Below are 22,397 nucleotides of genomic sequence, written 5' to 3' on the forward strand. Positions count from 1 at the left end.
CGTTCCATTCCATTGCATTCCATTCTATTCCATTTCATTCCATTCGGGTTGATTCCATTCCATTCCATTCCATTCCATTTCATTCCGTTCCATTGGGGTTGATTCCATTCCATTCCATTCCATTCCATTCCATGCCATTTGTGTTGACTCCATTCCATTCCATTTCATTCCATTCTATTCCATTCCATTGCATTCCATTTCATTCCATTCGGGTAGATTCCTTTCTATTCCATTCCAATCCATTCCATTCCAGTCCGGCCGATTCCATTCCATTCCATTCCATTGCATTCCATTTGGGTTAATTCCATTCCACTCCATTACATTCCATTTGGGGTGATGCCATTCCATTCCATTCCATTCGTTTGCTTCCATTCCATTCCAGAACGTTCCATTCCATTCCATCACATTCCATTCCATTCCATTCGGGTTGACTCCATTCCATTCCATTCCATTCCATTCAATATGGGTTGATTCCATTCCATTCAGTTCCATTCCATTCAATTCCATTCCATTCCATTGCATTCGGGTTTATTCCATTCCATTCCATTTCATTCCATTCCGTTCTATTCCCTTCCATTTGGGTTAATTCCATTCCATTTCATTCCATTCAATTTGGGTTGATTCGATTCCATTCCATTGCATTCCATTCCATTCGGTTGCTTCCATTCCATTCCAGAACACTGCATTCCATTCCATTTCGGTTGATTCCGTTCCATTCCATTCCATTCCAATCCATTTGGTTTGATTCCATTCTATTCCATTCCAATGCATTCCATTCCATTCCATTTCATTCCATTAGGGTTGATTCCATTCCATTCCATTCCATTCTGGTTGATTGTATGCCATTCCATTCTATTCAATTCCATTCCATTCTATTTGGGTTGATTCTATACCATCCCATTCCATTCCATTCTATCCCATTTCATTCCATTCCATTCCATTCGGGTTGATTGCATTCCATACCATTCCATTCCATTCCATCCATTCCATTTGGGTTTATTCCATTCCATTCCAATCCATTCCATTCCATTCCATTCCGATCCATTCCATTGTATTCGGGTTGATTCCATTCCATTAAATTCCATTCCATTCCATTCCATGGCATTCCATTCCATTCCATTCCATAGCATCCCATTCCATTGCATTTCATTCCATTCGGGTTGATTCCTTTCCATTCCATTCCACTCCATTCCATTCCATTCCATTCCATTTCATTTCATTCTATTCCATTCTATTCCATTCTATTTGCGTTGATTCCATTCCATTCCATTCCATTCCATTCCTTTCCTGTTGATTCCATTCCATTCCATTCCATTCCATTCCATTCCATTCCACTCGGGTTGATTGCATTCCATTCCATTCCATTCCATTCCATTCCTATCCATTCCATTCAATTTGTGTTGTTTCCATTCCATTCCATTCCATTCATTTCGGGTTGACTCCATTCCCTTCCATTTCATTCCATTTTATTCCATTCCATTGCATTCCATTTCATTCCATTCGCGTAGATTCCTTTCTATTCCATTCCAATCCATTCCATTCCATTCCGGTTGATTCCATTCCATTCCATTCCATTCCATTCTATTCCATTCCATTCCTTTTGATTCCATTCCATTCCATTCCATTCCATTCACTTTGATTCCATTCCTTTCCATTCCATTCCAATGCATTCCATTCCATTCCATTTCATTCCATTCGGGTTGATTCCATTCCATTCCATTCCGTTCTATTCCATTTGTGTTGATTCCATTCCATTCCATTCCATACCATTCCATTCCATTGGGGTTGATTGCATTCCATTCCATTCCATTCCATTTCATTCCATTCTGGTAGATTCCGTTCCATTCCTTTTCGGTATATTCTGTTTCATTGCATTCCATTCCATTCGGATTGGTTCCATTCCAATCCATTCCAATCCATTCCATTCCATTCCGGTTGATTCCTTCCCATTCCATTGCATTCCATTCCATTCCATTCGGGTTGTTTCCATTCCATTTCAGAACAGTCCATTCCTTTCCATTCCATTCCATTCCTTTCCGGTTGATTCCATTCCATTCCATTCCATTCCATTCCACTCGGATTACTTCCTTTCCATTCCAGAACATTCCTTTCCATTCCATTCCATTCCATTCCTGTTGACTCCATTCCATTCCATTCCATTCCAGTCCCTTCCATTCCATTCTATTCCATTCCATTCGTTTTGATTCCATTCCATTCCATTCCATTCCATTCCATTCCATTCCATTCCGGTTGATTCCATTCCATTCCATTCCACTGCATTCCATTCCATTCCATTTCATTCCATTCGAGTTGATTCCCTTCCATTCCATTCCATTCTGCGTGAATCCATTCCATTCCATTCCATTCCATTGCACTCCATTCCATTCGGGTTGATTCCATTCCATTCCATTCCATTCCATTTCATTCCATTCTATTCCATTCTATTTGCGTTGATTCCATTTCATTCCATTCCATTCCATTCCTTTCCTGTTGATTCCATTCCATTCCATTCCATTCCATTCGGGTTGATTGCATTCAATTGCATTCCATTCCATTCCTTTCCATTCCAATCCATTCCATTCAATTCGTGTTGTTTCCATTCCATTCGATTCCATTCCATTCGTATTGTTTCCATTCCATTCCATTCCATTCCATTCGGGTTGACTCCATTCCCTTCCATTTCATTCCATTCTATTCCATTCAATTGCATTCCATTTCATTCCATTCGAGTAGATTTTTTTCTATTCCATTCCAAACCATTCCATTCCATTCCGGTTGATTCCATTCCATTCCATACCATTCCATTCTATTCCATTCCATTCTGGTTGATTCCATTCTATTCCATTCTATTCCATTCCATTCCATTCTATTCGCGTTGATCCCATTCCATCCCATTCCATTCCATTCCATCACATTCCATTCAATTCCATTCCGGTTGACTCCATTCCATTCCATTCCATTCCGTTCCATTCCATTTGGGTGGATTCCATACGATTCCATTCCATTCAATTTGGTTGCTTCCATTCCATTCCAGAACATTCCATCGCAATCCATTCCGGTTGATTCCATTCCATTCCATTCCATTCCATTCTATTCCATTCCATTCCTTTTGATTCCATTCCATTCCATTCCATTCACTTTGATTCCATTCCTTTCCATTCCATTCCAATGCATTCCATTCCATTCCATTTCATTCCATTTGGTTTGATTCCATTCCATTCCCTTCCATTTCATTCCATTCCATTCCGTTCTATTCCATTTGTGTTGATTCCATTCCATTCCATTCCATTGGGGTTGATTCCATTCCATTCCATTCCATTCCATTCCATTCCATTCCATTCCATTCGGGTTGATTCCATTCCATTTCATTCCATTCTATTCCATTCCATTCCATTCCATTGCATTCCATCCTGTTAGATTCCGTTCCATTCCATTCCGGTATATTCTGTTTCATTGCATTCCATTCCATTCGGATTGGTTCCATTCCAATCCATTCCAATCCATTCCATTCCATTCCGGTTGATTCCTTCCCATTCCATTGCATTCCATTCCATTCCATTCTGGTTGTTTCCATTCCATTTCCGAACAGTCCATTCCTTTCCATTCCATTCCATTCCATTCAGGTTGATTCCATTCTATTCCATTCCATTCCATTCCATTCCACTCGGGTTACTTCCTTTCCATTCCAGAACATTCCTTTCCATTCCATTCCATGCCTGTTGACTCCATTCCTTTCCATTCCATTCCAGTCCCTTCCATTCCATTCTATTCCATTCCATTCGTTTTGATTCCATTCCATTCCATTCCATTCCGGTTGATTCCATTCCATTCCATTCCACGGCATTCCATTCCACTCCATTTCATTCCATTCGAGTTGATTCCCTTCCATTCCATTCCATTCTGTGTGATTCCATTCCATTCCATTTCATTCCATTCTATTCCATTCTATACCATTCTATTTGCATTGATTCCATTCCATTCCATTCCATTCCATTCCATTCCATTCCATTCCTTTCCTGTTGATTCCATTCCATTCCATTCCATTCCATTCGGGTCGATTGCATTGCATTGCATTCCATTCCATTCCATTCCATTCCAATCCATTCCATTCAATTCGTGTTGTTTCCATTCCATTCCATTCCATTCCATTCGGGTTGACTCCATTCCCTTCCATTTCATTCCATTCTATTCCATTCCATTGCATTCCATTTCATTCCATTCGCGTAGATTCCTTTCTATTCCATTCCAATCCATTCCATTCCATTCCGGTTGATTCCATTCCATTCCATTCCATTCTATTCGATTCCATTCCTTTTGATTCCATTCCATTCCATTCCATTCCATTCAGTTTGATTCCATTCATTTCCATTCCATTCCAATGCATTCCATTCCATTCCATTTCATTCCATTCGGGTTGATTCCATTCCATTCTATTCCATTCCATTCCATTCCATTCCATTCCATTCCATTCTGGTTGTTTCCATTCTATTCCATTCCATTCCATTCTATTCGCGTTGATTCCATTCCATCCCATTCCATTCCATTCCATCACATACCATTCAATTCCCTTCCGGTTGACTCCATTCCATTCCATTCCATTCCATTCCATTCCATTCCTTTTGTGTTGATTCCATACCATTCCATTCCATTCCATTCCATTCAATTCGTTTGCTTCCATTCCATTCCAGAACATTCCATAGCAATCCATTGAGGTTGATTCCATTCCATTCCATTCCGTAACATTACATTCTACTCCATTCCATTCCTTTTGATTCCATTCCATTCCAATCCATTCCATTCCATTCGGGTTGATTCCATTCCATTCCATTCCATTCCATTCCATTCCATTGCATTCGGGTTGATTCCATTCCATTCCATTCCACCCCATTCCATTCCATTCCATTGCATGGCATTCCATTCCATTCCATTCCTTTCGATTGCATTCCATTCCAACCCATTTCATTCCATTCGGGTTGATTCCTTTCCATTCCATTCCATACCATTCGAGCTGATTCCATTCCATTCCATTCCATTCCATTGCATTCCATTCCATTCCATTCCATTCCATTGCATTCCATTCTATTCCATTTCATTCCATTCTGGTTGATTCCATTCCATTCCATTCCATTCCATTCCATTTCATTCCATTCCATTGGGGTTGATTCCATTCCATTCCATTCCATTCCATTCCATTCCATTCCATTCCATTCCATTCGGGTTGAATCTATTCCATTCCATTTCATTCCATTCTATTCCATTCCATTGCATTCCATTTCATTCCATTCGAGTAGATTACTTTCTATTCCATTCCAATCCATTCCATTCCATTCCAGTTGATTCCATTCCATTCCATTCCATACAATTCCATTCCATTACATTTGGGTTAATTCCATTCCATTCTATTCCATTCCATTTGGGGTGATTCCATTCCATTCCATTCGTTTGCTTCCATTCCATTCCAGAAGATTCCATTCCATTCCATTCTGGTTGATTCCATTCCATTCCATTCCATTCCATTCCATTCATTCCATTCTATTCCATTCCATTCCTTTTGATTCCGTTCCATTCCATTCCATTCCATTCCATTCCATTCCATTCCACTCGGGTTATTTCCTTTCCATTCCAGAACATTCCTTTCCATTCCATTCCATTCCATTCCTGTTGACTCCATTCCGTTCCATTCCGTGCCAGTCCCTTCCATTCCATTCTATTCCATTCCATTCGTTTTGATTCCATTCCATTCCATTCCATTCCATTCCGGTTGATTCCATTCCATTCCATTCCACTGCATTCCATTCCATTCCATTTCATTCCATTCTAGTTGATTCCCTTCCATTCCATTCCATTCTGTGTGATTCCATTCCATTCCATTCCATTCCATTGCACTCCATTCCATTTGGGTTGGTTCCATTCCATTCCATTCCATTCCATTCCATTCCAATTCATTCCAGTCTATTCCATTCTATTCCATTCTATTTGCGTTGATTCCATGCCATTCCATTCCATTCCATTCCATTCCTTTCCTGTTGATTCCATTCCACTCCATTCCATTTCATTCCATTCCATTCGGGTTGATTGCATTCCATTGCATTCCATTCCATTCCATTCCATTCCAATCCATTCCATTCAATTCGTGTTGTTTCCATTCCATTCCATTCCATTCCATTCGGGTTGATTCCAATCCCTTCCATTTCATTCCATTCTATTCCATTCCATTGCACTCCATTTCATTCCATTAGAGTAGATTCCTTTCTATTCCATTCCAATCCATTCCATTCCATTCCGGTTGATTCCATTCCATTCCATTCCATTCTATTCCATTCCATTCTATTCCATTCCATTCCTTTTGATTCCATTCCATTCCATTCCATTCACTTTGATTCCATTCCTTTCCATTCCATTCCAATGCATTCCATTACATTCCATTTCATTCCATTCGGGTTGATTCCATTCCATTCCATTCCGTTCCATTCCATTCCATTCCATTCCATGCCATTCTGGTTGATTCCATTCTATTCCATTCTATTCCATTCCATTCCATTCTATTCGCGTTGATTCCATTCCATCCCATTCCATTCCATTCCATCACATTCCATTCCATTCCATTCCTGTTGACTCCATTCCATTTCATTCCATCCCATTCCGTTCCATTCCATTCCATTCCATTCCATTTGGGTTGATTCCATTCCATACCATTCCGTTCCATTCAATTCCATTCCATTCCATTGCATTCGGGTTGACTCCGTTCCATTCCATTCCATTCCATTCTATTCCATTCCATTCCATTTTGTTTAATTCCATTCCATTCCATTCCATTTGGGTTGATTCCATTCAATTCCATTCCTTTTCATTCTGGTTGATTCCATTCCATTCCATTCCATTCCATTCCATTCCATTGCTTTCCATTCCATTGCATTCCATTCCATTCCATTCAATTGCATTCCATTCTGGTTGATTCCATTCCATTCCATTCCATTCGTGTTGATTCCATTCCATTCCATTCCATTCCATTCCATTCCATTCCATTCCATTCCATTCCATTCTATTCCATTCCATTCTATTCCATTCCATTCGGGTTGATTCCATTCCACTCCATTCCATTCCATTCCGTTCTATTCCATTTGTGTTGATTCCATTCCATTCCATTCCATACCACTCCATTCCATTGGGGTTGACTCAATTCCATTCCATTCCATTCCATTCCATTCCATTCCATTCCATTCCATTCGGGTTGATTCCATTCCATTCCATTCCATTCCATTCCTTTCCATTCCATTTCATTCCATTGTGGTAGATTCCGTTCCATTCCATTCCGGTATATTCTGTTTCATTGCATTCCGTTCCATTCGGATTGGTTCCATTCCAATCCATTCCAATCCATTCCATTCCATTCCGGTTGATTCCTTCCCATTCCATTGCATTCCATACCATTCCATTCGGGTTGTTTCCATTCCATTTCAGAACAGTCCATTCATTTGCATTCCAATCCATTCCATTCCCGTTGATTCCATTCCATTCCATTCCATTCCATTCCATTCCACTCGGGTTACTTCCTTTCCATTCCAGAACATTCCTTTCCCTTCCATTCCATTCCATTCCTGTTGACTCCATTCCATTCCATTCCATTCCAGTCCCTTCCATTCCATTCTATTCCATTCCATTCGTTTTGATTCCATTCCATTCCATTCCATTCCATTCCGGTTGATTCCATTCGATTCCATTCCACTGCATTCCATTCCATTCCATTTCATTCCATTCGAGTTGATTCCCTTCCATTCCATTCCATTCTGTGTGATTCCATTCCATTCCATTCCATTCCATTCCATTCCATTCCATTGCACTCCATTCCATTCGGGTTGATTCCATTCCATTCCATTCCATTCCATTCCATTTCATTCCATTCTATTCCATTCTATTCCATTCTATTTGCGTTGATTCCATTCCATTCCATTCCATTCCATTCCTTTCCTGTGGATTCCATTCCATTCCATTCCACTCGGGTTGATTGCATTCCATTGCATTCCATTCCATTCCATTCCATTCCAATCCATTCCATTCAGTTTGTGTTGTTTCCATTCCATTCCATTCCATTCCATTTTATTCCATTCCATTGCATTCCATTTCATTCCATTCGAGTAGATTCCTTTCTATTCCATTCCAATCCATTCCATTCCATTCCGGTTGATTCCATTCCATTCCATTCCATTCCATTCCATTCCATTCCATTCCATTCTATTCCATTCCATTCCTTTTGATTCCATTCCATTCCATTCCATTCCATTCACTTTGATTCCATTCCTTTCCATTCCATTCCATTGCATTCCATTCCATTCCATTTCATTCCATTCGGGTTGATTCCATTCCATTCCATTCCATTCCATTCCATTCCATTCTATTCCATTTGTGTTGATTCCATTCAATTCCATTCCATACCTTTCCATTCCATTGGGGTTGATTCCATTCCATTCCATTCCATTCCATTTCATTCCATTCTGGTAGATTACTTTCCATTCCATTCCGGTATATTCTGTTTCATTGCATTCCATTCCATTCGGATTGGTTCCATTCCAATCCATTCCAATCCATTCCATTCCATTCCGTTTGATTCCTTCCCATTCCATTGCATTCCATTCCATTCCATTCGGGTTGTTTCCATTCCATTTCAGAACAGTCCATTCCTTTCCATTCCATTCCATTCCATTCCGGTTGATTCCATTCCATTGCATTCCATTCCACTCGGATTACTTCCTTTCCATTCCAGAACATTCCTTTCCATTCCATTCCATTCCATTCCTGTTGACTCCATTCCATTCCATTCCATTCCAGTCCCTTCCATTCCATTCTATTCCATTCCATTCGTTTTGATTCCATTCCATTCCATTCCATTCCATTCCATTCCATTCCATTCCATTCCGGTTGATTCCATTCCATTCCATTCCACTGCATTCCATTCCATTCCATTTCATTCCATTCGAGTTGATTCCCTTCCATTCCATTCCATTCTGTGTGATTCCATTCCATTCCATTCCATTCCATTGCACTCCATTCCATTCGGGTTGATTCCATTCCATTCCATTCCCTTCCATTTCATTCCATTCTATTAGATTCTATTTGCGTTGATTCCATTCCATTCCACTCCTTTCCTGTTGATTCCATTCCATTCCATTCCATTCCATTCGGGTTGATTGCATTCCATTGCATTCGATTCCATTCCATTCCATTCCAATCCATTCCATTCAATTCGTGTTGTTTCCATTCCATTCCATTCGGGTTGACTCCATTCCCTTCCATTTCATTCCATTCGATTCCATTCCATTGCATTCCATTTCATTCCATTCGAGTAGATTCCTTTCTATTCCATTCCAAACCATTCCATTCCATTCCGGTTTATTCCATTCCATTCCATTCCATTCCATTCCATTCCATTCTATTCCATTCCATTCCTTTTGATTCCATTCCATTCCATTCCATTCCATTCAATTTGATTCCATTCCTTTCCATTCCATTCCAATGCATTCCATTCCATTCCATTTCATTCCATTCGGGTTGATTCCATTCCATTCCATTCCATTCCATTCCATTCCATTCCATTCCATTCTGGTTGATTTCATTCTATTCCATTCTATTCCATTCCATTCCATTCTATTCGCGTTGATTCCATTCCATCCCATTCCATTCCATTCCATCACATTCCATTCAATTCCATTCCGGTTGACTCCATTCCATTCCATTCCATTCCATTCCATTCCATTCCATTTGGGTTGATTCCATAACATTCCATTCCATTCCATTCAATTCGATTGCTTCCATTCCATTCCAGAACATTCCATTGCAATCCATTCCGGTTGATTCCATTCCATTCCATTCCATTATATAACATTCCGTTCCATTCCATTCCTTTTGATTCCATTCCATTCCATTCCATTCCATTCGGTTTGATTCCATTCCATTCCATTCCAATGCATTCCATTCCATTTAATTTCATTCCATTCGGTTTGATTCCATTCCATTCCATACCATTCGAGCTGATTCCATTCCATTCCATTCCATTCCATTGCATTCCATTCCATTCCATTCCATTCCATTGCATTCCATTCTATTCCATTTCATTCCATTCTGGTTGATTCCATTCCATTCCATTCCATTCCATTCCATTCCATTCCATTCCATTTCATTCCATTCCATTGGGGTTGATTCCATTCCATTCCATTCCATTCCATTCCATTCCATTCCATTCGGGTTGAATCTATTCCATTCCATTTCATTCCATTCTATTCCATTCCATTGCATTCCATTTCATTCCATTCGAGTAGATTACTTTCTATTCCATTCCAATCCATTCCATTCCATTCCAGTTGATTCCATTCCATTCCATTCCATACAATTCCATTCCATTACATTTGGGTTAATTCCATTCCATTCTATTCCATTCCATTTGGGGTGATTCCATTCCATTCCATTCGTTTGCTTCCATTCCATTCCAGAAGATTCCATTCCATTCCATTCTGGTTGATTCCATTCCATTCCATTCCATTCCATTCATTCCATTCTATTCCATTCCATTCCTTTTGATTCCGTTCCATTCCATTCCATTCCATTCCATTCCATTCCACTCGGGTTATTTCCTTTCCATTCCAGAACATTCCTTTCCATTCCATTCCATTCCATTCCTGTTGACTCCATTCCGTTCCATTCCGTTCCAGTCCCTTCCATTCCATTCTATTCCATTCCATTCGTTTTGATTCCATTCCATTCCATTCCATTCCATTCCATTCCATTCCATTCCATTCCATTCCGGTTGATTCCATTCCATTCCATTCCACTGCATTCCATTCCATTCCATTTCATTCCATTCTAGTTGATTCCCTTCCATTCCATTCCATTCTGTGTGATTCCATTCCATTCCATTCCATTCCATTGCACTCCATTCCATTTGGGTTGGTTCCATTCCATTCCATTCCATTCCATTCCATTCCAATTCATTCCAGTCTATTCCATTCTATTCCATTCTATTTGCGTTGATTCCATTCCGTTCCATTCCATTCCATTCCATTCCTTTCCTGTTGATTCCATTCCACTCCATTCCATTTCATTCCATTCCATTCGGGTTGATTGCATTCCATTGCATTCCATTCCATTCCATTCCATTCCAATCCATTCCATTCAATTCGTGTTGTTTCCATTCCATTCCATTCCATTCCATTCGGGTTGATTCCAATCCCTTCCATTTCATTCCATTCTATTCCATTCCATTGCACTCCATTTCATTCCATTAGAGTAGATTCCTTTCTATTCCATTCCAATCCATTCCATTCCATTCCGGTTGATTCCATTCCATTCCATTCCATTCTATTCCATTCCATTCTATTCCATTCCATTCCTTTTGATTCCATTCCATTCCATTCCATTAACTTTGATTCCATTCCTTTCCATTCCATTCCAATGCATTCCATTACATTCCATTTCATTCCATTCGGGTTGATTCCATTCCATTCCATTCCGTTCCATTCCATTCCATTCCATTCCATGCCATTCTGGTTGATTCCATTCTATTCCATTCTATTCCATTCCATTCCATTCTATTCGCGTTGATTCCATTCCATCCCATTCCATTCCATTCCATCACATTCCATTCCATTCCATTCGGGTTGACTCCATGCCATTTCATTCCATCCCATTCCGTTCCATTCCATTCCATTCCATTCCATTTGGGTTGATTCCATTCCATACCTTTCCGTTCCATTCCATTCCATTCCATTCCATTGCATTCGGGTTGACTCCGTTCCATTCCATTCCATTCCATTCTATTCCATTCCATTCCATTTTGTTTAATTCCATTCCATTCCATTCCATTTGGGTTGATTCCATTCAATTCCATTCCATTCCATTCCATTCCATTGCATTCGGGTTGACTCCGTTCCATTCCATTCCATTCCATTCTATTCCATTCCATTCCATTTTGTTTAATTCCATTCCATTCCATTCCATTTGGGTTGATTCCATTCAATTCCATTCCTTTTCATTCTGGTTGATTCCATTCCATTCCATTCCATTCCATTCCATTCCATTGCTTTCCATTCCATTGCATTCCATTCCATTCCATTCAATTGCATTCCATTCTGGTTGATTCCATTCCATTCCATTCCATTCGTGTTGATTCCATTCCATTCCATTCCATTCCATTCCATTCCATTCCATTCCATTCTATTCCATTCCATTCTATTCCATTCCATTCGGGTTGATTCCATTCCACTCCATTCCATTCCATTCCGTTCTATTCCATTTGTGTTGATTCCATTCCATTCCATTCCATACCACTCCATTCCATTGGGGTTGACTCAATTCCATTCCATTCCATTCCATTCCATTCCATTCCATTCCATTCCATTCGGGTTGATTCCATTCCATTCCATTCCATTCCATTCCATTCCTTTCCATTCCATTTCATTCCATTGTGGTAGATTCCGTTCCATTCCATTCCGGTATATTCTGTTTCATTGCATTCCGTTCCATTCGGATTGGTTCCATTCCAATCCATTCCAATCCATTCCATTCCATTCCGGTTGATTCCTTCCCATTCCATTGCATTCCATACCATTCCATTCGGGTTGTTTCCATTCCATTTCAGAACAGTCCATTCATTTGCATTCCAATCCATTCCATTCCCGTTGATTCCATTCCATTCCATTCCATTCCATTCCATTCCACTCGGGTTACTTCCTTTCCATTCCAGAACATTCCTTTCCCTTCCATTCCATTCCATTCCTGTTGACTCCATTCCGTTCCATTCCATTCCAGTCCCTTCCATTCCATTCTATTCCATTCCATTCGTTTTGATTCCATTCCATTCCATTCCATTCCATTCCGGTTGATTCCATTCGATTCCATTCCACTGCATTCCATTCCATTCCATTTCATTCCATTCGAGTTGATTCCCTTCCATTCCATTCCATTCTGTGTGATTCCATTCCATTCCATTCCATTCCATTCCATTCTATTCCATTGCACTCCATTCCATTCGGGTTGATTCCATTCCATTCCATTCCATTCCATTCCATTTCATTCCATTCTATTCCATTCTATTCCATTCTATTTGCGTTGATTCCATTCCATTCCATTCCATTCCATTCCTTTCCTGTGGATTCCATTCCATTCCATTCCACTCGGGTTGATTGCATTCCATTGCATTCCATTCCATTCCATTCCATTCCAATCCATTCCATTCAGTTTGTGTTGTTTCCATTCCATTCCATTCCATTCCACTCGGGTTGATTGCATTCCATTGCATTCCATTCCATTCCATTCCATTCCAATCCATTCCATTCAGTTTGTGTTGTTTCCATTCCATTCCATTCCATTCCATTTTATTCCATTCCATTGCATTCCATTTCATTCCATTCGAGTAGATTCCTTTCTATTCCATTCCAATCCATTCCATTCCATTCCGGTTGATTCCATTCCATTCCATTCCATTCCATTCCATTCCATTCTATTCCATTCCATTCCTTTTGATTCCATTCCATTCCATTCCATTCCATTCACTTTGATTCCATTCCTTTCCATTCCATTCCATTGCATTCCATTCCATTCCATTTCATTCCATTCGGGTTGATTCCATTCCATTCCATTCCATTCCATTCCATTCTGTTCTATTCCATTTGTGCTGATTCCATTCAATTCCATTCCATACCTTTCCATTCCATTGGGGTTGATTCCATTCCATTCCATTCCATTCCATTTCATTCCATTCTGGTAGATTACTTTCCATTCCATTCCGGTATATTCTGTTTCATTGAATTCCATTCCATTCGGATTGGTTCCATTCCAATCCATTCCAATCCATTCCATTCCATTCCGTTTGATTCCTTCCCATTCCATTGCATTCCATTTCATTCCATTCGGGTTGTTTCCATTCCATTTCAGAACAGTCCATTCCTTTCCATTCCATTCCATTCCATTCCGGTTGATTCCATTCCATTGCATTCCATTCCACTCGGATTACTTCCTTTCCATTCCAGAACATTCCTTTCCATTCCATTCCATTCCATTCCTGTTGACTCCATTCCATTCCATTCCATTCCAGTCCCTTCCATTCCATTCTATTCCATTCCATTCGTTTTGATTCCATTCCATTCCATTCCATTCCATTCCATTCCGGTTGATTCCATTCCATTCCATTCCACTGCATTCCATTCCATTCCATTTCATTCCATTCGAGTTGATTCCCTTCCATTCCATTCCATTCTGTGTGATTCCATTCCATTCCATTCCATTCCATTGCACTCCATTCCATTCGGGTTGATTCCATTCCATTCCATTCCCTTCCATTTCATTCCATTCTATTAGATTCTATTTGCGTTGATTCCATTCCATTCCATTCCTTTCCTGTTGATTCCATTCCATTCCATTCCATTCCATTCGGGTTGATTGCATTCCATTGCATTCGATTCCATTCCATTCCATTCCAATCCATTCCATTCAATTCGTGTTGTTTCCATTCCATTCCATTCGGGTTGACTCCATTCCCTTCCATTTCATTCCATTCGATTCCATTCCATTGCATTCCATTTCATTCCATTCGAGTAGATTCCTTTCTATTCCATTCCAAACCATTCCATTCCATTCCGGTTTATTCCATTCCATTCCATTCCATTCCATTCCATTCTATTCCATTCCATTCCTTTTGATTCCATTCCATTCCATTCCATTCCATTCAATTTGATTCCATTCCTTTCCATTCCATTCCAATGCATTCCATTCCATTCCATTTCATTCCATTCGGGTTGATTCCATTCCATTCCATTCCATTCCATTCCATTCTGGTTGATTTCATTCTATTCCATTCTATTCCATTCCATTCCATTCTATTCGCGTTGATTCCATTCCATCCCATTCCATTCCATTCCATCACATTCCATTCAATTCCATTCCGGTTGACTCCATTCCATTCCATTCCATTCCATTCCATTCCATTCCATTTGGGTTGATTCCATAACATTCCATTCCATTCCATTCAATCCGATTGCTTCCATTCCATTCCAGAACATTCCATTGCAATCCATTCCAGTTGATTCCATTCCATTCCATTCCATTATATAACATTCCGTTCCATTCCATTCCTTTTGATTCCATTCCATTCCATTCCATTCCATTCGGTTTGATTCCATTCCATTCCATTCCAATGCATTCCATTCCATTTAATTTCATTCCATTCGGTTTGATTCCATTCCATTCCATTCCATTCTGGTTGATTCCATTCCATTCCATTCTATTCCGTTCCTTTCCATTCTATTCGCGTTGATTCCATTCCATCCCATTTCATTCCTTTCCATCCCATTCCATTCCATTCCATTCGGGTTGATTCCATTCCATTCCATTCCATTCCATTCCATTTGGGTTGATTCCATTCCATTCCATTCCATTCCATTCCATTCCGTTGCATTCGGGTTGATTCCATTCCATTCCATTCCACCCAATTCCATTCCATTCCATTCCATGGCATTCCATTCCATTCCATTCCATTCGATTGCATTCCATTCCAACCCATTTCATTCCATTCGGGTTGATTACTTTCCATTCCATTCCACTCCATTCGAGTTGATTCCATTCCATTCCATTCCATTCCATTGCATTCCATTCCATTCCATTCCATTCCATTGCATTCCATTCTATTCCATTTCATTCCATTCGGGTTGATTCCATTCCATTCCATTCCATTCTATTCCATTCCATTCCATTCCATTTCATTCCATTCCATTGGGGTTGATTCCATTCCATTCCATTCCACTCCACTCCATTCCATTCGGGTTGACTCTATTCCATTCCATTTCATTCCATTCTATTCCATTCCATTGCATTCCATTTCATTCCATTCGAGTAGATTACTTTCTATTCCATTTCAATCCATTCCATTCCATTCCAGTTGATTCCATTCCATACCATTCCATTCCATTCCATTTGGGTTAATTCCATTCCATTCCATTTTGGGGTGATTCCATTCCATTCCATTCCATTCCATTCCATTCCATTCATTCCATTCTATTCCATTCCATTCCTTGTGATTCCCTTCCATTCCATTCCATTCCATTCCATTCCATTCCACTCGGGTTAATTACTTTCCATTCCAGAACATTCCTTTCCATTCCATTCCATTCCATTCCTGTTGACTCCATTCCGTTCCATTCCATTCCAGTCCCTTCCATTCCATTCTATTCCATTCCATTCGTTTTGATTCCATTCCATTCCATTCCATTCCATTCCATTCCGGTTGATTCCATTCCATTCCATTCCACGGCATTCCATTCCATTCCATTTCATTCCTTTCTAGTTGATTCCCTTCCATTCCATTCCATTCTGTGTGATTCCATTCCATTCCATTCCATTCCATTGCACTCCATTCCATTCGGGTTGATTCCATTCCACTCCATTCCATTCCATTCCATTCCATTTCATTCCATTCTATTCCATTCTTTTCCATTGTATTTGCGTTGATTCCATTCCATTCCATTCCATTCCTTTCCTGTTGATTCCATTCCATTCCATTCCATTCCATTCCACTCGGGTTGATTTCATTCAATTGCATTGCATTCCATTCCATTCCATTCCAATCCATTCCATTCAATTCGTGTTGTTTCCATTCCATTCCATTCCATTCCATTCGGGTTGACTCCAATCCCTTCCATTTCATTCCATTCTATTCCATTCCATTGCACTCCATCTCATTCCATTAGAGTAGATTCCTTTCTATTCCATTCCAATCCATTCTTTTCCATTCCGGTTGATTCCATTCCATTCCATTCCATTCCATTCAGTTTGATTCCATTCCTTTCCATTCCATTCCAATGCATACCATTCCATTCCATTTCATTCCATTTGGGTGGATTCCATTCCATTCCAATCCATTCCATTCCATTCCATTCCATTCTGGTTGATTCCATTCTATTCCATTCTATTCCATTCCATTCCATTCTATTCGCGTTGATTCCACTCCATCCCATTCCATTCCATTCCATCACATTCCATTCAATTCCATTCCGGTTGACTCCATTCCATTCCATTCCATTCCATTCCATTCCATTCCATTTGGGTTGATTCCATACCATTCCATTCCATTCCATTCCATTCAATTCGGTTGCTTCCATTCCATTCCAGAACATTCCATTGCAAACCATTCCGGTTGATTCCATTCCATTCCATTCCATTCCATTACATTCTATTCCACTCCATTCCTTTTGATTCCATTCCAATCCATTCCATTCCATTCCATTCCATTCCATTCTATTCCATTCCATTCCTTTTGATTCCATTCCAATCCATTCCATTCCATTCCATTCCATTCGGTTTGATTCCATTCCATTCCATTCCAATGCATTCCATTCCATTCCATTTCATTCCATTCGGGTTGATTCCATTCCACTCCATTTCATTCCATTCCATTCTGGTTGATTCCATTCCATTCCATTCTATTCCATTCCATTCCATTCTATTCGCGTTGATTCCATTCCATCCCATTCGATTCCTTTCCATCCCATTCCATTCCATTCCATTCGGGTTGATTCCATTCCATTCCATTCCATTCCATTCCATTCCATTCCATTCCATTCCATTCTGGTTGATTCCATTCCATTCCATTCCACTGCATTCCATTCCATTCCATTTCATTCCATTCGAGTTGATTCCCTTCCATTCCATTCCATTATGTGTGATTCCATTCCATTCCATTCCATTCCATTGCACTCCATTCCATTCGGATTGATTCCATTCCATTCCATTCCATTCCATTCTATTCCATTTCATTCCATTCTATTCCATTCTATTTGCGTTGATTCCATTCCATTCCATTCCATTCCATTCGGGATGATTCCATTCCATTCCATTGAATTCCATTCCGTTCCATTTGGGTTAATTCCATTCCATTCCATTCCATTTCTTTCCATTTCGGTGGAGTTCATTCCATTCCATTCCATTCCATTCGGTTGCTTCCATTCCATTCCAGAACATTCCATTCCATTCCATTCCATTCCTTTCCATTCCGGTTGATTCCATTCCATTTCATTCCATTCCATTCCATTCCTTTCCATTCCGGTTGATTCCATTCCATTTCATTCCAGAACATTCCATTCCATTCCATTCCTTTGCATTCCGGTTGATTCCATTCCATTCCATTCCATTCCATTCGGGTTGATTCCATTCCATTCCATTCCATACCATTCCATTCCATACGGGTTGATTCCATTTCATTCCATTCCATTCCATTCGGGTTGATTCCATTCCATTCCATTCCACTCCATTCCATTCCATTCCATTCCATTCAGGTAGATTCCATTCTATTCCCTTCCATTCCATTCCATTCCATTCCGTTCCGGTTGATTCCATTACATTCCATTTCAATCCATTCCATTCCACTCCGATTGATACCAATCCATTCCATTCCATTCCATTCCTCTCTGTTTGATACCATTCCATTCCTTTCCATTCCATTCCATTCCATTCCATTCCATTCCACTGCACTCCATTCCATTCCATTCAATTTCATTCCATTCTGGTTGATTCCATTCCATTTCATTTCATTCCAATCCATTCCATTCCATTCCATTCCATTCGGAATGAACCCATTCCATTCCATTCCATTCCATTCCATGCCATTCCATTCGCGTTGATTCCATTCCATTCCATTCCATTCCATTCCATTCCATTCCATTGCATTCTATTCCATTCCATTCCATTCCATTCCATTCCATTCCATTCCATTCGGGTTGATTCCATTCCATTTAATTCCATTCAATTCCATTCAATTCAATTCCATTCCATTCCATTCCATTCCATTCCATTCGGGATGATTCAATTCCATTCCATTGCATTCCATTCCATTCCATTCGTGTTGATTCCATTCCTTTCCATTCCATTCCATTCCATTCCATTGCATTCCATTCAATTCCCTTCGTGTTTATTCCATTCCATTCCATAACATTCCATTCCATTCGGGTTGATTCCATTCCATTCCATTCGATTCCATTCCATTGGAATCCATTCCATTCGGCTTGACTCCATTCCATTCCATTTCATTCCATTCTATTCCATTCCATGGAATTTCATTTCATTCCATTCGGGTAGATTCCTTTCAATTCCCTTCCAATCCATTCCATTCCATTCTGGTTGATTCCGTTCCATTCCATTCCATTCCATTCCGTTCCATTTTGGTTAATTCCATTCCATTCCATTCCATTCCGTTCCATTCCATTTGGGTTGATTCCATTAGATTCCATTCCATTCCATTCCATTCGGTTGCTTCCATTCCATTCCAGAACACTCCATTCCATTCCATTCCAGTTGATACCATTCCATTCCATTCCATTCCATTCCATTCCATTCTCTTTCATTCCTTTCCTTTTGATTCCGTTCCATTCCATTCCGTTAATTACTATTCCATTCCATTCGTTTTGATTTCTTTCAATTCCATTCCATTCCATTTCATTCCATCCTATTCCATTCCATTCCATTCCATTCGGGTTGATTCCATTCCATTCCATTCCATTCCATTCCATTCCATTCCATTCTGGTTGATTCGATTTCATTCCATTACATTACATTGCATTCAATTCCAATCCATTCCATTCCATTGCATTCCATTCTATTCCATTTCATTCCATTCGGGTTGATTCCTTTCCATTCCATTCCATTCCATTCCAATTTATTCCATTCCATTGAGGTTGATTCCAATCCATTCCATTCCATTCCATTCCATTCCATTCCATTCCATTCGGGTTGACTCCATTCCATTCCATTTCATTCCATTCTATTCCATTCCATTGCATTCCATTTCATTCCATTCGGGTAGATTCCTTTGTATTCCATTCCAAATCCATTCCATTCCATTCCGGTTGATTCCATTTCATTCCATTCCATTTCATTCCATTCCATTCCATTCCATTTGGGTTAATTCCATTCCATTCCATTCCATTCCATTTGGGGTGATTCCATTACATTCCATTTCACTACATTCCATTCCATTCCATTGCATTCCATTCCTTTTCATTCCATTCCATTCCATTCCATTCCATTCCATTCTTTTCCATTCTATTCCATTCTATTCGCGTTGATTCCATTCCATTCCATTCCATTCCATTCCATTCCATTCCATCCCATTCCATTCCATTCCATTCGGGTTGATTCCATTCCATTCCATTCCATTCCATTCCATTCCATTCCATTCCATTTGGGTTGATTCCATTCCATTCCATTCCATTCCACTCCATTCCATTGCATTCGGGTTGATTCCACTCCTTTTCATTCCATTCCATTCCATTCCATTCCATTCCATTCGCTTTGATTCCATTCCATTCCATTCCATTCCATTCCATTCCATTCCTTTCCTGTTGATTCCATTCCACTGCATTCCATTCCATTCCATTCAGGTTGATTGCATTCCATTGCATTCCATCCCATTCCATTCCATTCCATTCCACTCCATTCCATTCAATTCATGTTGTTTCCATTCCATTCCATTCCATTCAATTCAATTCCATTCCATTCTATTCCATTCCATTCTGGCAGATTCCATTCCATGCCATTCCATTCCATTCCATTTGGGTTGAGTCCATTCCATTCCACTCAATTCCACTCCATTCCATTCAGGTTCATTCCTTTCGATTCCGTTCCACTCCCATTGATTCCATTCCATTCCATTGCATTCCATTCTATTCCAATCCATTCCATTTGTGTTGATTCCATTCCATTCCATTGCATTCCGTTCCATGTCATTCAGATTGGGTTGATTCCTTTCCATTCCATTAAATTCCATTTCGGTTGATTGCATTCCATTCTGTTCCATTCCATTCCATTCTATTCCATTCCATTTCGGTTGATTCCATTCCATTCCATTCAATTCCATTCCATTCCATTACATGTCGGTTGATTCCATTCCATTCCATTCCATTCCATTCCATTCCATTCCATTCCATTTGGGTTGATTCCAATCCATTCCATTCAATTTCATTCCATTTCGGTTGATGGTATTCCATTCCATTCCATTCGATTGCATTCCATTCCAATCCATTTCATTCCATTCGTGTTGATTCCTTTCCATTCCATTCCATTCCATTCGGGTAGATTCCATTCCATTCCATTCCATTCGGGTAGATTCCATTCCATTCCATTCCATTCCATTCCATTACAATCCATTGCATTCCATTGCATTCCATTCTATTCCATTTCATTCCATTTGGGTTGATTGCATTCCATTCCATTCCGTTCCATTCCATTCCATTTCATTCCATTCCATTGGGGTTGATTCCATTCCATTCCATTTGGGTTAATTCCAATCCATTCCGTTCCATTTCATTTGGGTTGATTCCATTCCAATCCATTCTATTGCATTCGGGTTGATTCCATTCCATTCCATTCCACTCCATTCCATTCCATTCCATTCCATTCCACTCCATTCCATTCCATTCCATTCCATGGCATTCCATTCCATTCCATTCCATTCGATTGCATTCTATTCTAATCCATTTCATTCCATTCTGGTTGATTCCATTCCATTCCATTCCATTCCATTACATTACATTACACAACATTGGGGTTGATTCCATTCCATTCCATTCCATTCAATTCCATTAGGATTGACTCCATTCCATTCCATTTCATTCCATTCTGGTAGATTCTGTTCCATTCCATTCTAGTACATTCTTTTTCATTCCATTCCATTCCATTCGGGTTGATTCCATTCCATTCCATTCCATATCATTCCATTCCATTCGGGTTGATTCAATTCCATTCCATTCGTTTCCATTCCATTCGAAACCATTCCATTCTGGTTGATTCCATTCCATTCCACTCCATTCCATTCCATTCCATTTGGGTTAATTCCATTGCATTCCATTCCATTCCATTCCATGTGGGTTGATTCCATACCATTCCATTTCACTGCATTCCATTCAATTCGGTTGCTTCCATTTCATTCTAGAGCATTCCATTGCAATCCATTCCGGTTGATTCCATTCCATTCCATTCCATTCCATTACATTATATTCCATTCCATTCTTTTTGATTCCATTCCATTCCATTCCATTCCATTCGGTTTGATTGCAATCCATTCCATTCTATTCCAATGCATTCCATTCCATTCCATTTCATTCCATTCGGGTTGATTCCATTCCATTCCATTCCATTCCATTCCATTCTGGTTGATTCCATTCCATTCCATTCTATTCCATTCCATTCCATTCTATTCGCGTTGATTCCATTCCATCCCATTCAATTCTATTCCATCCCATTCCATTCCATTCCATTCGGGTTGATTCTATTCCATTCCATTCCATTAAATTCCATTCCATTCCATTCAATTCCATTCCATTCCATTCCATTCCATTCCATTTGGGTTGATTCCATTCCAATCC

Source organism: Pan troglodytes, chromosome 18, assembly GCF_028858775.2.
Source record: "Pan troglodytes isolate AG18354 chromosome 18, NHGRI_mPanTro3-v2.0_pri, whole genome shotgun sequence".
Taxonomy (NCBI): domain Eukaryota; kingdom Metazoa; phylum Chordata; class Mammalia; order Primates; family Hominidae; genus Pan; species Pan troglodytes.